At 35.1% G+C, this 11,305-nt stretch overlaps 1 long non-coding RNA gene across 4 annotated transcripts in view; it reads left to right on the forward strand.

The window, feature by feature from the left end:
• The window catches only part of LOC131813741 (uncharacterized), a 41,281-nt gene extending 30,428 nt beyond the window's left edge, over window positions 1-10,853 (forward strand). For all 4 annotated transcript variants that reach the window (XR_009346930.1, XR_009346928.1, XR_009346927.1 and 1 more), the window contains 2 exons: window positions 8,735-8,797; window positions 10,476-10,853. This is a non-coding gene — a long non-coding RNA (uncharacterized LOC131813741). The remainder of the gene's footprint in view (window positions 1-8,734; window positions 8,798-10,475) is intronic.
• The last annotated feature ends 452 nt before the right edge of the window (window positions 10,854-11,305 follow it).

An 11,305-nucleotide genomic window follows, 5' to 3' on the forward strand; every position in this document is an offset into this window, starting at 1 on the left:
GCACCAATTTATAATGAAAGAGGCACAGAGAGGTTCCATTCTTTTCCTAAATAAAAAAACTACTAAGTTGAAAAGGTATCTAATTTTAAAGTGGGTGTCACACCTCTCCGATTTCTGTGCTCATGGGTGGAAAAGTACCAATGCTAATGCAGAATGTGCTATCTATTGAAATAATATATCATATCATACTGAAAAAAAGGAAAAAATTAAATAGTAGAGTATATAGTTATTCACTGAATTTAGTAGTTAAAGCCTTAAATTTTATTTCTCCTAATCGTATATTTATGCTCCAGTGTTTCAATGTAGCAATAGCCAATATAGCAAGTTCAGGATTCTGGCAAAATCATCGAAGTCATAATTACCTTTGTCATAATTAACACACTAAATCACATTTTTGGTATGGCTAACAGAAGTGAATCTTTGCTAATTAATTTGTCTGCAGTTGGGGTTTTAATATCATGGATTTCAACTTTGGTTAAAGCTAAACTATACATTATCCAGACTTGATGCAGGCATGGACTTGGCTTTTCTTCACATTTTTTTACTGCAGGAAGCTGCGGAAATACGGACCTTACTCTGGATGCTGTTTTAGAAAGGAGAAAGAACAGGCTCTTGTAACATTGTCCAAAGTAGAGTTCTTATATTAATAAAAAGCATGTAGAGGCTGGAGTAGCTAAGAGGGAATCACAGTGATTTTTTTTTTTCCCCAAACAAAAGGAATAAAACAAAAGAGAAAGCCTATAGTAGTATTTTGAGTAGATAAGTATGGATTCTTTTTTTTTTTTTTAAAGATTTTATTTATTTATTTGACAGAGAGAGAGATCACAAATAGGCAGAGAGACAGACAGAGAGATGAGGAGAAGCAGGCTCCCTGCTGAGCAGAGAGCCCTATGCGGGACTCGATCCCAGGCCCCTGGGATCATGACCTGAGCCGAAGGTAGAGGCTTAACCCACTGAGCCACCCAGGTGCCCCGATAAGTATGGATTCTAAGATATCCTTTACAATACTGCAGAAATTGGGGGAAAAAAAAGATCTTTAGAATAAGGGCATGGATAAGTACATTTTGGTATATCCATACATTCCAATATATGGATGTGAGAAGCATCTTGTAAAAATATTCAATAACATGAAAAAATGGTCATTAAAAACTATAAATCCTTTATCCCTATTAAACAGGATTCAATCTTATTCCTTTTCATCCTCCATATAAATAGGAGCATAATGAAAGAGATGTTTAACAGAAAGATGCATAGACAGTGAATTTCAAAACCTAAAGTGATTTTTAGAGTTCATTTAGACAAAATCCATCATCTTGCAAAGGAAACTGATACTCTGGAGAATGAAATGTCTCACCTAAGGTTTCAATCCCTTTAGCACTGCCAGTTGCTGTAACTGAGGTTTTCTTAACTCCCCATATTTGGAATGTTTCACTTTCTACTACTACATGCTACATCAGAGATTGGGTCAGACACAGTAGAAAGAGTAATGAAGGGAAGGCCAAAGTCTAGATATCCCAGTCTATCCTTTCTTTTTTATTATTTTTTAAAGATTTTATTTATTTATTTAACAGACAGAGATCACAAGTAGGCAGAGAGGCAGGCAGAGAGAGGAGGAAGCAGGCTCCCTGCTCAGCAGAGAGCCCGATGTGGGGCTCGATCCCAGGACCCTGAGATCATGACCTGAGCTGAAGGTAGAAGCTTACCCACTGAGCCACCCAGGTGCCCGGTTATCCTTTCTTTTGGAGGGGGAGTACAGAGCAGAAGGGGATGATAATGACCTTTCATAAAAAATTATAGAGGTATCTATGTAGAGAGATATCTGTATATCCTAATATAGGAAATTAGGATTCTAATTAGGAAATTAGAAATTTAGGATTCTAAATCTTTAACTTTTTTTTTTTTTTTAAAGATTTTTATTAATTTATTTGACAGAGAGCGAGACACAGCAAGAGAGGGCACACAAGCAGGGGGAGTGGGAGAGGGAGAAGCAGGCTTCCTGCTGAGCAGAGAGCCAGGTTCAGGGCTTGATCCCAGGACCCTGGGATCATGACCTGAGCTGAAGGCCTACGCTTAATACAACTTGTGTAGAACCCAAATCATTTCTTTGTCTCATGTAATACTGGTAGTGGAAGTGCTTAGATTACAATTTAGGACTATTCATTTTTTCATCTGCTTTTGTCTGCCTCTTCCACTAGAATATATCTTCCAAAAGGACAGGCCTATATCTTTTTTCTGTTGATTCCAGTGCCCAGCAAGTGATTGACACACAAATCACTAAGTATTTGGTGAGTGAATGAATCATAGCTACTAAGAAGCAGTAATCCTGTATTAACTTAGACTAGATTTCTTCTGGATAGTTTCTCAAGCTTTGCAGTTCCATCACCAGTCTAAGTTAATTTTAGAATTAGATGAACCTGCTCTGTTCATATGCTTTGTATTTCAGCCTAGAACTGTTTAACCTGTTAACTGTTTAAAGTTAACTGTTAAAACAGAACTGTTTTATAGTATTAGTTTAGGCATTCTTAAAACTCTTGTGCTAAATCTGCGGTTTGGAAATAACCTTGGCCTGCAATTTTATTTAGATTTCCATCCACAGATGAATGTGTACATCTGTACCATGAATTAGTGGTGTACATGTGAGATTAAACTGATGATGAGTTGGGAGACAACACTGTTAGGTGAGCATGTCTGAAAATAGGAAAAGAGAGATAATGATACCTTAGGCTGAAATAAGTATATATTTAAACTTATATCCTCAAAGTAAGTGTAAGTTTTGAACTTGACAAAAACAAGTAAATATTTTGAAGAGTGGGTTTTTCCTTAAAGGTAAGATACTAAAATCAAAACCAAAACACTGAACCCAAACTTAAATATTAGTCTCAGTTTTAAAAGGTACATTTTTCTCTTTAGACTTATTTTCAGTATAAAAGTTGTAGAAAATTAAAAGTTTTTTTATAGCAAAATTTTTACCAGATGAAGAATCCTAGAAAATATTGGCCTTTTAAGCTCATTTCTAGGAATTTGTCCTAACTTAGGAAATAACGTGAAATGCTAAAACAGACTTAAGCATAAAAGTTCATAACAGCATTACTTATAAGAAACAAAGGAAAACAGCTTAAATGAGCTAGAAATACTACTCAAATATATAATGTTATACAGCCATTGAAAATTTTTTTGAGGACTTTTAAATAACTTGAGGAAACATTTCTGGTATATTGTTATGAAAAAAGGCAGTGTACTCAAGTAGTTTAAATCTCTTAAGCTTAAAAAACTATGTGGAAATATGTCAACCTCAATAGTCAGTTGCCTGTAAATAAGAGAGCTACTGGTTATGGAGTATCCAAAACAAATACTGATATATCTCCTATAAATTATAAAAGTATAAGGGTTTAATATAGTTTAGTAATGATTTTAACATAGTAGCTTCTCAATATGTTCATGGATGATGAAGATGGTTAGAGTAAGGGCACCTCAATTAATTTATCAAGTTCCTTGAATCTGTCTGTTAGGTAGTACCTCTTCCACCAAGGGTTTAATGATATATTACAGTGTCAAAAAGCTGTCCCTAAAATTCCTCTTAGTTTGTGTGGTGCACTTTTGCAAACTATTATTTTGTACTTCAAAAAGAAGGGTCTCTTATGTGCTAATTTATTAAAAACACAAAAGAGAGAAAAATTTGTTCTTACCTTGTTTATTTTGGTCAGCTGTGAGCTTCAGGTAAGATTCTGTGATCTGATGTCACTAGCAAAAAGGTTTCTTGTGGAAATAACTAGCAATAGTACTTACCTTGTAGGCTTGTGGTAAGTGTTAGAGGTAATGTATGTCAAGTTCCTAGCATGCACTGCACACAGGTATTCGGTAAATGGTGGCTCTTATAATACTGTATACTACTGTGACATCTTATTGTTCTATTCCTATATATAGAGTGAGCTGAAAAAATATGAAGTGCAATCTATTTAAAAACATTCTAGACCTCCAGATAAAGATGGGAAGTAAAGGCAGACCACAAAGTCTTCCTCTTCAAATCTCTTACAATACAGGAAAAGCAAACAACAGTAAAAAATTCCTTTAAAAACAAAAAATGTCTGTAACCTAAGCCAGTGAAGACCAAAATAATACTATTATTTCAAGACCAATACATTTGAATACCAAGAAATGAAATATGCCTGGAAATCAAATTCTCAGAAAAAGGGAAGACTGACAATCCCAACACATTCCCCTATTCAATTCATTTTTCTATTCTAAGTGATTACACCTCATCTCTTCTGCTAAATCTCTCATATTTCCCCCTTTCCCCCAAACTCTTGTGTTACTGTAAAATAGAAGCAGTCACAAGAAAAACTCATCTTTCTTACACCCTGTTTACCAACCTCTCTTCTTCTGTACTTAATACTGTTTTCCTTTATGAAGGATCAACTATTTTTTCTCTTAAATAAGGCATACTCCCTAGCTGTGTCCCCATTCTGTTATCTTGTAAACTCAAGGATTGTGTTCCTGTGATTATTTCCTCCATTTCCTGCATCCTCATTGTCTCTCTCTTTACTGGATTATTCTAATCAGTAAACATACTATAATGTTTCCCATTCTAAATATACTATCACCACCTTTCCCCCTCTACTTACTGAGTGAGCCCATTTTCTACTCCCCTTTATATAAAACTTTTTAAAGACTGTGCTTGCAGTTTCCACTTCCTCGCTTTACATCATCCCTTCAGTCCATTTCAATTAGGATTACTGTTTCTACAGTCCCACCTAAACTAGGCTTATTGAAATCACCAATGAACTTCTTGCCACATCATTTTCCTCTTCTCAAATGTTTGGGATGGCAGGCATATTCCTCACTCCTTTTTTCCTTCTCTATCAACATTTATTTTCCCTTTGGTCATCTCATCAAGTTCTTTTTTTCCTTTTTTAATGTTGCAGATGTTCTAAAATTTGTATTCTATTCTTCATATCTCTGTCGAACTCTGAACTTATGCCCAATTGCCAGCGTAGGAGATGTCCAGCAAGGACTTCAAAGTTAACACATTCAAAACCAATCTCTTTATTTTCTTCTCACCCTCAATTTACTTCTCTCCAGGTCTTCCCCTGGGTCAATAAATGACATTATTTTCATCCCTTTGCTCAAGACAAAAATCTAGAAGTCATCCTTAATTCCTTTCTGTGCCGGTTACTAAGCTGTTATCTCTCTTTTTTATTTTATTTTATTTTATTTTTTTTTTTAAATATTTTATTTATTTATTTGACAGAGAGAGATCACAAGTAGGCAGAGAGGCAGGCAGAGAGAGAGAGGAGGAAGCAGGCTCCCTGCGGAGCAGAGAGCCCGATGCGGGACTCGATCTCAGGACCCTGAGATCATGACCTGAGCCGAAGGCAGCGGCTTAACCACTGAGCCACCCAGGCGCCCTAAGCTGTTATCTCTTAATTATAAACCCTTCCACACTTATAATATTTTGTCCTGACAGGATGGGACTCTGTAAACTACATTTCTATTCTGGCAACTGAATCCTTGCCGCATTCTGTTAATAAGGCGTATTAGAGAAAGACTGAAAGTCAAGAAGAGAGGGGAAAAGAACTCTCTCCTTGTTATCTTTCTGCACATGTCAGGGTTGTCCCAGTTATGGACCTTCACCCTCACAGTGGCAGTCAGCTCCAAATTTCAAATATTTCCCTCTCCTAGAACCAGTTCCAGCATACCCAACATACCCTGTCAGAGGTACCAGCAGCAAATGGGCAGCAACCTGTCTTCTGAGGCCAGGGTTCCAGCTCTGCTGAGTCTCCCCTTCTAGCTTCTGGGTTCTAAAAACTCTAGGCCTTCCTTGTGTTTATCGAGTTTTAGGTGTAGTGGCTGCTTCTTGAAGTTAATCTTATTTCAGTGTTCCCTTTTTGCATTTTCAGTTCTACAGCACCTATCTGACCATTCTTTATACCTGGTTATTGCTATTGAAATACTTAGGGGCAACCTGAATTACTGCTCTGAAGCATACATCATCTCCCCCCTTCTCATTACACTTAGAACAAAATTCATTCGCCTCACAACCCTTTTTGTGATCTGATCTATCCATTCTCTAGTCTCATCTCTCACCACTTTTTGGTTACTCATTTGGCTCTAATGATTCTGTCTTGAACACACCACTTTCCCACTACAAGACCTTTGTATTTACTCTTTTCTGTGTCTGGAGTGCCCAGGTCTTTCCCTGGCTTCACTCAGATCTCTTCTCAGGTGTCATTTTACACGGAGAGAGGCCTGCTCTCATGTTCCATATAAAATGCACAATTCCTTCCCCTATCCTTCCACTTTCTTACTTGGGGTTCTTCATATTACTACTTGACATTGTTACAAGTTTATTTATTTCTCTCTCCCCTATCCTTAACTAAAAGCTTCATCAAGGCAGAATATCTTATTTACCACTGGTGCTAGTACTCAATAAATTCCAGGTGACAAATGAATTTAATAAATTGCAGTGAACGTAGGAGAAAAGTAGACCAAAGTAATTGCAAAGAAAATCATGTAAGTGAGACAAAGATAACACAATAAATCTGATTCATCTTCCTGAGCACATAATACAACAAATGAATCAGAAAAAGCACATAAAGATGTAACGGAAGAGAATTTCCACAAAATAATGAAAGAACTGAACCTGCAGAAAAATAATGAACACATAATATTCAGTAACTGAGGCATATCCTGGTTAAGCTACTAACCATAAAGAATGAAGGAAAAACTTCTCAGATCTCCAGGCAGAAAACTAAATAACTTATCTAGAGGGAGGAAATCATGCTGGCCTTAGACTTCCTCTAAGCAATATTCAAAGCCAGAAAACAAAGGAAAAATGTCTGTACAGTTTTGAGGCAAAGCCAGCATGACCCCAAACTATTACATTTAAGTAAGTGTCATTTGAGAACTGATGAAAAAAGCAAACACAGCATCCATGGATCCATGTAGAAAAAAGCAAAAAACAAGAAACTAGTGAAGAGCAGATAACTGATCAATCAAAATTAATAACTAGGATATTGAGAATCAAGCCATGTTGTGAGCACTGCATTAAGATCAAGACCAAGTGTTCAAAGAAATTAGAATTATAAATCAGAAATAAACATTAAAACCTTAACTTTGTAAAAATGATGATGTAAAAATACATTTTTCACGGCAGAGTCTGTTAGCATTTCTAAATTTGAAACATAGATTTAAAACAAAGTCTCCAAACTCCTATTTAAATTTCAGGTATTTTAGAAAATAAGATCTCTTGTGGTAAAGAAACATTTCCCTAAAAGTTCAGCAATTCCTTCAGTTATCTTACCACTACCAAATTAAAATAATTTTAAATTTAATACTTTTTAACTTAAGTGTAATGTACACATTCTGATCTTAAATAAAATTATCTTATTTGTATAAATGCATAGAAATGCCTACCATGACGTTCACTTAAAACTGACGTTAAGATCTAGGATCTGATATTTTAAAACATTCCTATAACTTTCTATATTGTTTAAAATATTTGTAAGTGAACATGTATTACGAACATTTGTTATTTTTATAAAAACACTATTATACACAACAATGTAAATATACTTAGTACTACTGAACTGTACTTTTAAAAAAATGGCTAAGATGGTAAATTTTGCGCTATGTGTTTTTTACTACAATTTAAAATAAAAAATTTTAAACATACTGTTATAAAATAGATCCAGCCATTATAGCTTTACAGATAGATTTTGACTATGCTAAATTTTTCTTAAATCAATTTTACCACCAAAGGTTACCTCTCAGGTTATGCCATTCACAGAATATTCTCCACTTGCCTATACTTTATCTAATTTAATTTTAGAGAGCAGAGATTATTCACTGGTAGGCATTATTACAAGTATACAAAATGAAAAAAGTACTTACGAAGAATAACTTTAATGATGTGTTACTTTATGAAATATCCTAGTGTAAAAATGTAAATATATGTCATTTGACTTACATATTTAGAAGGAGATCTTTGAGTTTTAGTGGGTTTTTTTTGTGATTGTTAAGATAATTTTTGCTCATTTTTTAAAAAGGTTTTATTTATTTAGATAGCTAGCACAAGCAGGGGGAGCAGCAAGGCAGAGGGAGAGAGAGAAACAGGCTCCCTGCTCTGCAGGGAGCCTGATGCAGGGTACAGTGTGGGGCATGATCCCATGACTGAGTCACCCAAGCACCCAATTTGGCTCATTTTAAAAAAGAAAAAGCAAAAATTATCATAACCACACGTAACACACTTTGATATGTTTTTCCCCATCCTTTGTCTATGCATATAAATAGCTGCATTTTCAAATAAATGAGAAATAGTTTTATAACCTAAAAAATTTAACTGTGCATTAAATTACTATTAATATTTTTCTGTGGCATTAAGTACTTTTAGATATCACATAATATTCCATTTGATTGATGTACCATTTAACCACTGCGCTACTGTTGAATATTCAGGTTGTTTCCTCTGTATAGATACTGTAGTGAGTATATATATAAATCTTGCCTTTGGGCGCCTGGGTGGCTCAGTGGGTTAAAGCCTCTGCCTTCCACTCAGGTCATGGTCTCAGGATCCTGGGATCAAGCCCCATATGGGGCTCTCTGCTCAGCTGGGAGCCTGCTTCCCCCTCTCATCTCTGCCTGACTCTCTGCCTGTTTGTGATCTCTGTCTGTCAGATAAATACATGAAATCTTTAAATTAAAAAAAAAAATCTTGATTTCATATTTATTTCTTTAGGATTGGTTCCTGGAAGTGGAACTACTGTATCAAAGATTTGGACATTTTTAAGACCCCAGAAAGGTAATACAGTATTAAATGTGATTATAAATGTGAACACATTCTTAGCAACACTAGCTATTAACACTTATTACTTATTTTCAATCTTTGTCAATCTGATGGGGAGACTCCTGTGTAATTTAATTTGATAAAATTGCATTTTTGCACATATAATCATATTAATAACTTTACTACCTCAAGGACTTAATATTCTTTGTCTTCTCTATGATGCTTACTCAGCTGGTTAAGAAATGTATTTTTTATTGACTTTGGCAGTCTTTCTTTTAAAATAAATTATATTTTGAACACATACAAAGGTGAAGAAAAATAGCATAAGGAAGGATCCAAATTATTTTACTTAGTAAAAAAAAGGTAAGATTGTGTATCATTCTTTTTTTTTTTAAGATTTCTTTTATTTATTTATTTGACAGAGAGAGAGAGATCACAAGTAGGCAGAGAGGCAGGCAGAGAGAGGGGGAAGCAGGCTCCCCACTGAGCAGAGAGCCCGATGAGGGGCTCGATCCCAGGACCCTGAGATCATGACCTGAGCCTAAGGCAGAGGCTTAACCCACTGAGCGACCCAGATGCCCCAAGACTGTGTATCATTCGTAATGTGGTAAATAGAGCATTATTACAATAAGCTAATAATATTGTATTTTATTTATTGAATTTCTTTTCTGAAATCATATTGAATTTATTGCTTAATGTGCCATTTTCATTATAGCACTATCCAAAATGTTTCCTAAATGCTTATTAGTTTTTATAAGGTTAAGAAAAACATTCACTAGGTAACTACTTTGAAATAATTGCCTCAACTCTGCTTTCATTCCTAGTGCCTAGAAACAGACTTGCCTACTTTAATTTTCTTTCATGTTATCATTACTATGAAGTCATTCTATAGATAGGGTAATAAGCATTCTGGCATGTAGAAAAATAGCATCTGTGAAACTATATGGCACAGTTTGGTTGGGGCTGTTCCTCCCTCAGAACTTCATTATGTAATTTAAAAGTGTTTACTTAAGCTCCTTTGGGCTGCCTCCATGGTAGCTATGAAGTCACAGAATTAGGAACAGTTTAGGGCCTGATAACAAAGTCTATTTGTTTAATGTGAATGCTCTGTCAAGTTTTTTTTTTTTTTTTTTTTTTTTTTTTTTTTTTTTTTATCATTGCTGTATAAGAACCTTTAAAAACAAAAATATACGTAATTCATTTTTTTTTTAAACACATATGCTTCTTCAAAAATCATTAAGAAATACTCAAAGGGTTCATAAATGTGTTTTTGCTCATCTTTTAGATGTGCTTATTTTTTAAACTTGTATTCCATACTATGGATTCACAGTATGATTTTGACTCAATATAATTATAAATGGTTATGCAAAATGACCAAATTGTGTAGAGGTATTAGCCTTTAGGAAAGTACAAATTATTAAAATTCTATTTCTAAGCCAAGAAAGCACTATTTCTAAGTCATAAATGAAATCTTTCTAAGAGAACATCGAAGATGTGTAAATTATAATAATACCAGTTTTAGGAGAATTTAAAGATATTAGATTATAAGAAAAGATTGTTTGTGATTACTCAAAGAAGGGTAGTATTTTCAGTTCCTAAGAGAACTCTTGAGCCTTTTTACCAACCAAATAATTATGTGTACTGGTTTTATTATTTATTTTTAAGATTATTTATTTATTTACTTGTTTGACAGAGATCACAAGTAGTAGGCAGAGAGGCCGACAGAGAGAGAGGAGGAAGCAGGATCCCCGTGGAGGAGAGATCCCGATGTGGGGCTCGATTCCAGGACCCTGGGATCATGACCTGAGCTGAAGGCACAGGGTTTAACCCACTGAGCCACCCAGGCACCCCTGTGTACTGGTTTTAAAGAAAAATAATGCAATGTGCATTGTAAACATGGAAGAAGAGTCATTTTAAATTTTGTATTTTAATAATCAAGTGGTATATCATCTAAAAGGCAACACACAAATTCTTATAAAATACCAAAAATTTCAACCATTCCTTTTAGAATCATTGAGTTTTATGAATAAACAAGCCTAAGTCAAGATCTTGACTTATACAGCTCTTTTAAAGAAGTGTCATTTCAGGGGCGCCTGGGTGGCTCAGTGGGTTAAGCCGCTGCCTTCGGCTCGGGTCATGATCTCAGGGTCCTGGGATCGAGTCCCGCATCGGGCTCTCTGCTCGGTGGGGAGCCTGCTTCCTTCTCTCTCTCTCTCTGCCTGCCTCTCAGTGTACTTGTAATTTCTCTCTGTCAAATAAATAAATAAAATCTTTAAAAAAAAAAAAAAAAAGAAGTGTCATTTTAATTATGTAACATGAAATTTGTTATAAAATTGTTTACTGGAATAGTCCCCTTATAGCATTTTGCTTTTTAACTCTGAGAAGTAAAGACATGTCATTGATGGCCTTCCCAATGATCTGGTGAGGTATAAAGTCAGGGATTATTCAGGGAAGGAACAGAAAAAACTTTTAGGACCTGATTATCTTTAAGGTATAGCCACTGTGGGGATCCTACTTGGTTTG

Source organism: Mustela lutreola, chromosome 13 (genome assembly GCF_030435805.1).
Source record: "Mustela lutreola isolate mMusLut2 chromosome 13, mMusLut2.pri, whole genome shotgun sequence".
NCBI classification, from domain to species: Eukaryota; Metazoa; Chordata; class Mammalia; order Carnivora; family Mustelidae; genus Mustela; species Mustela lutreola.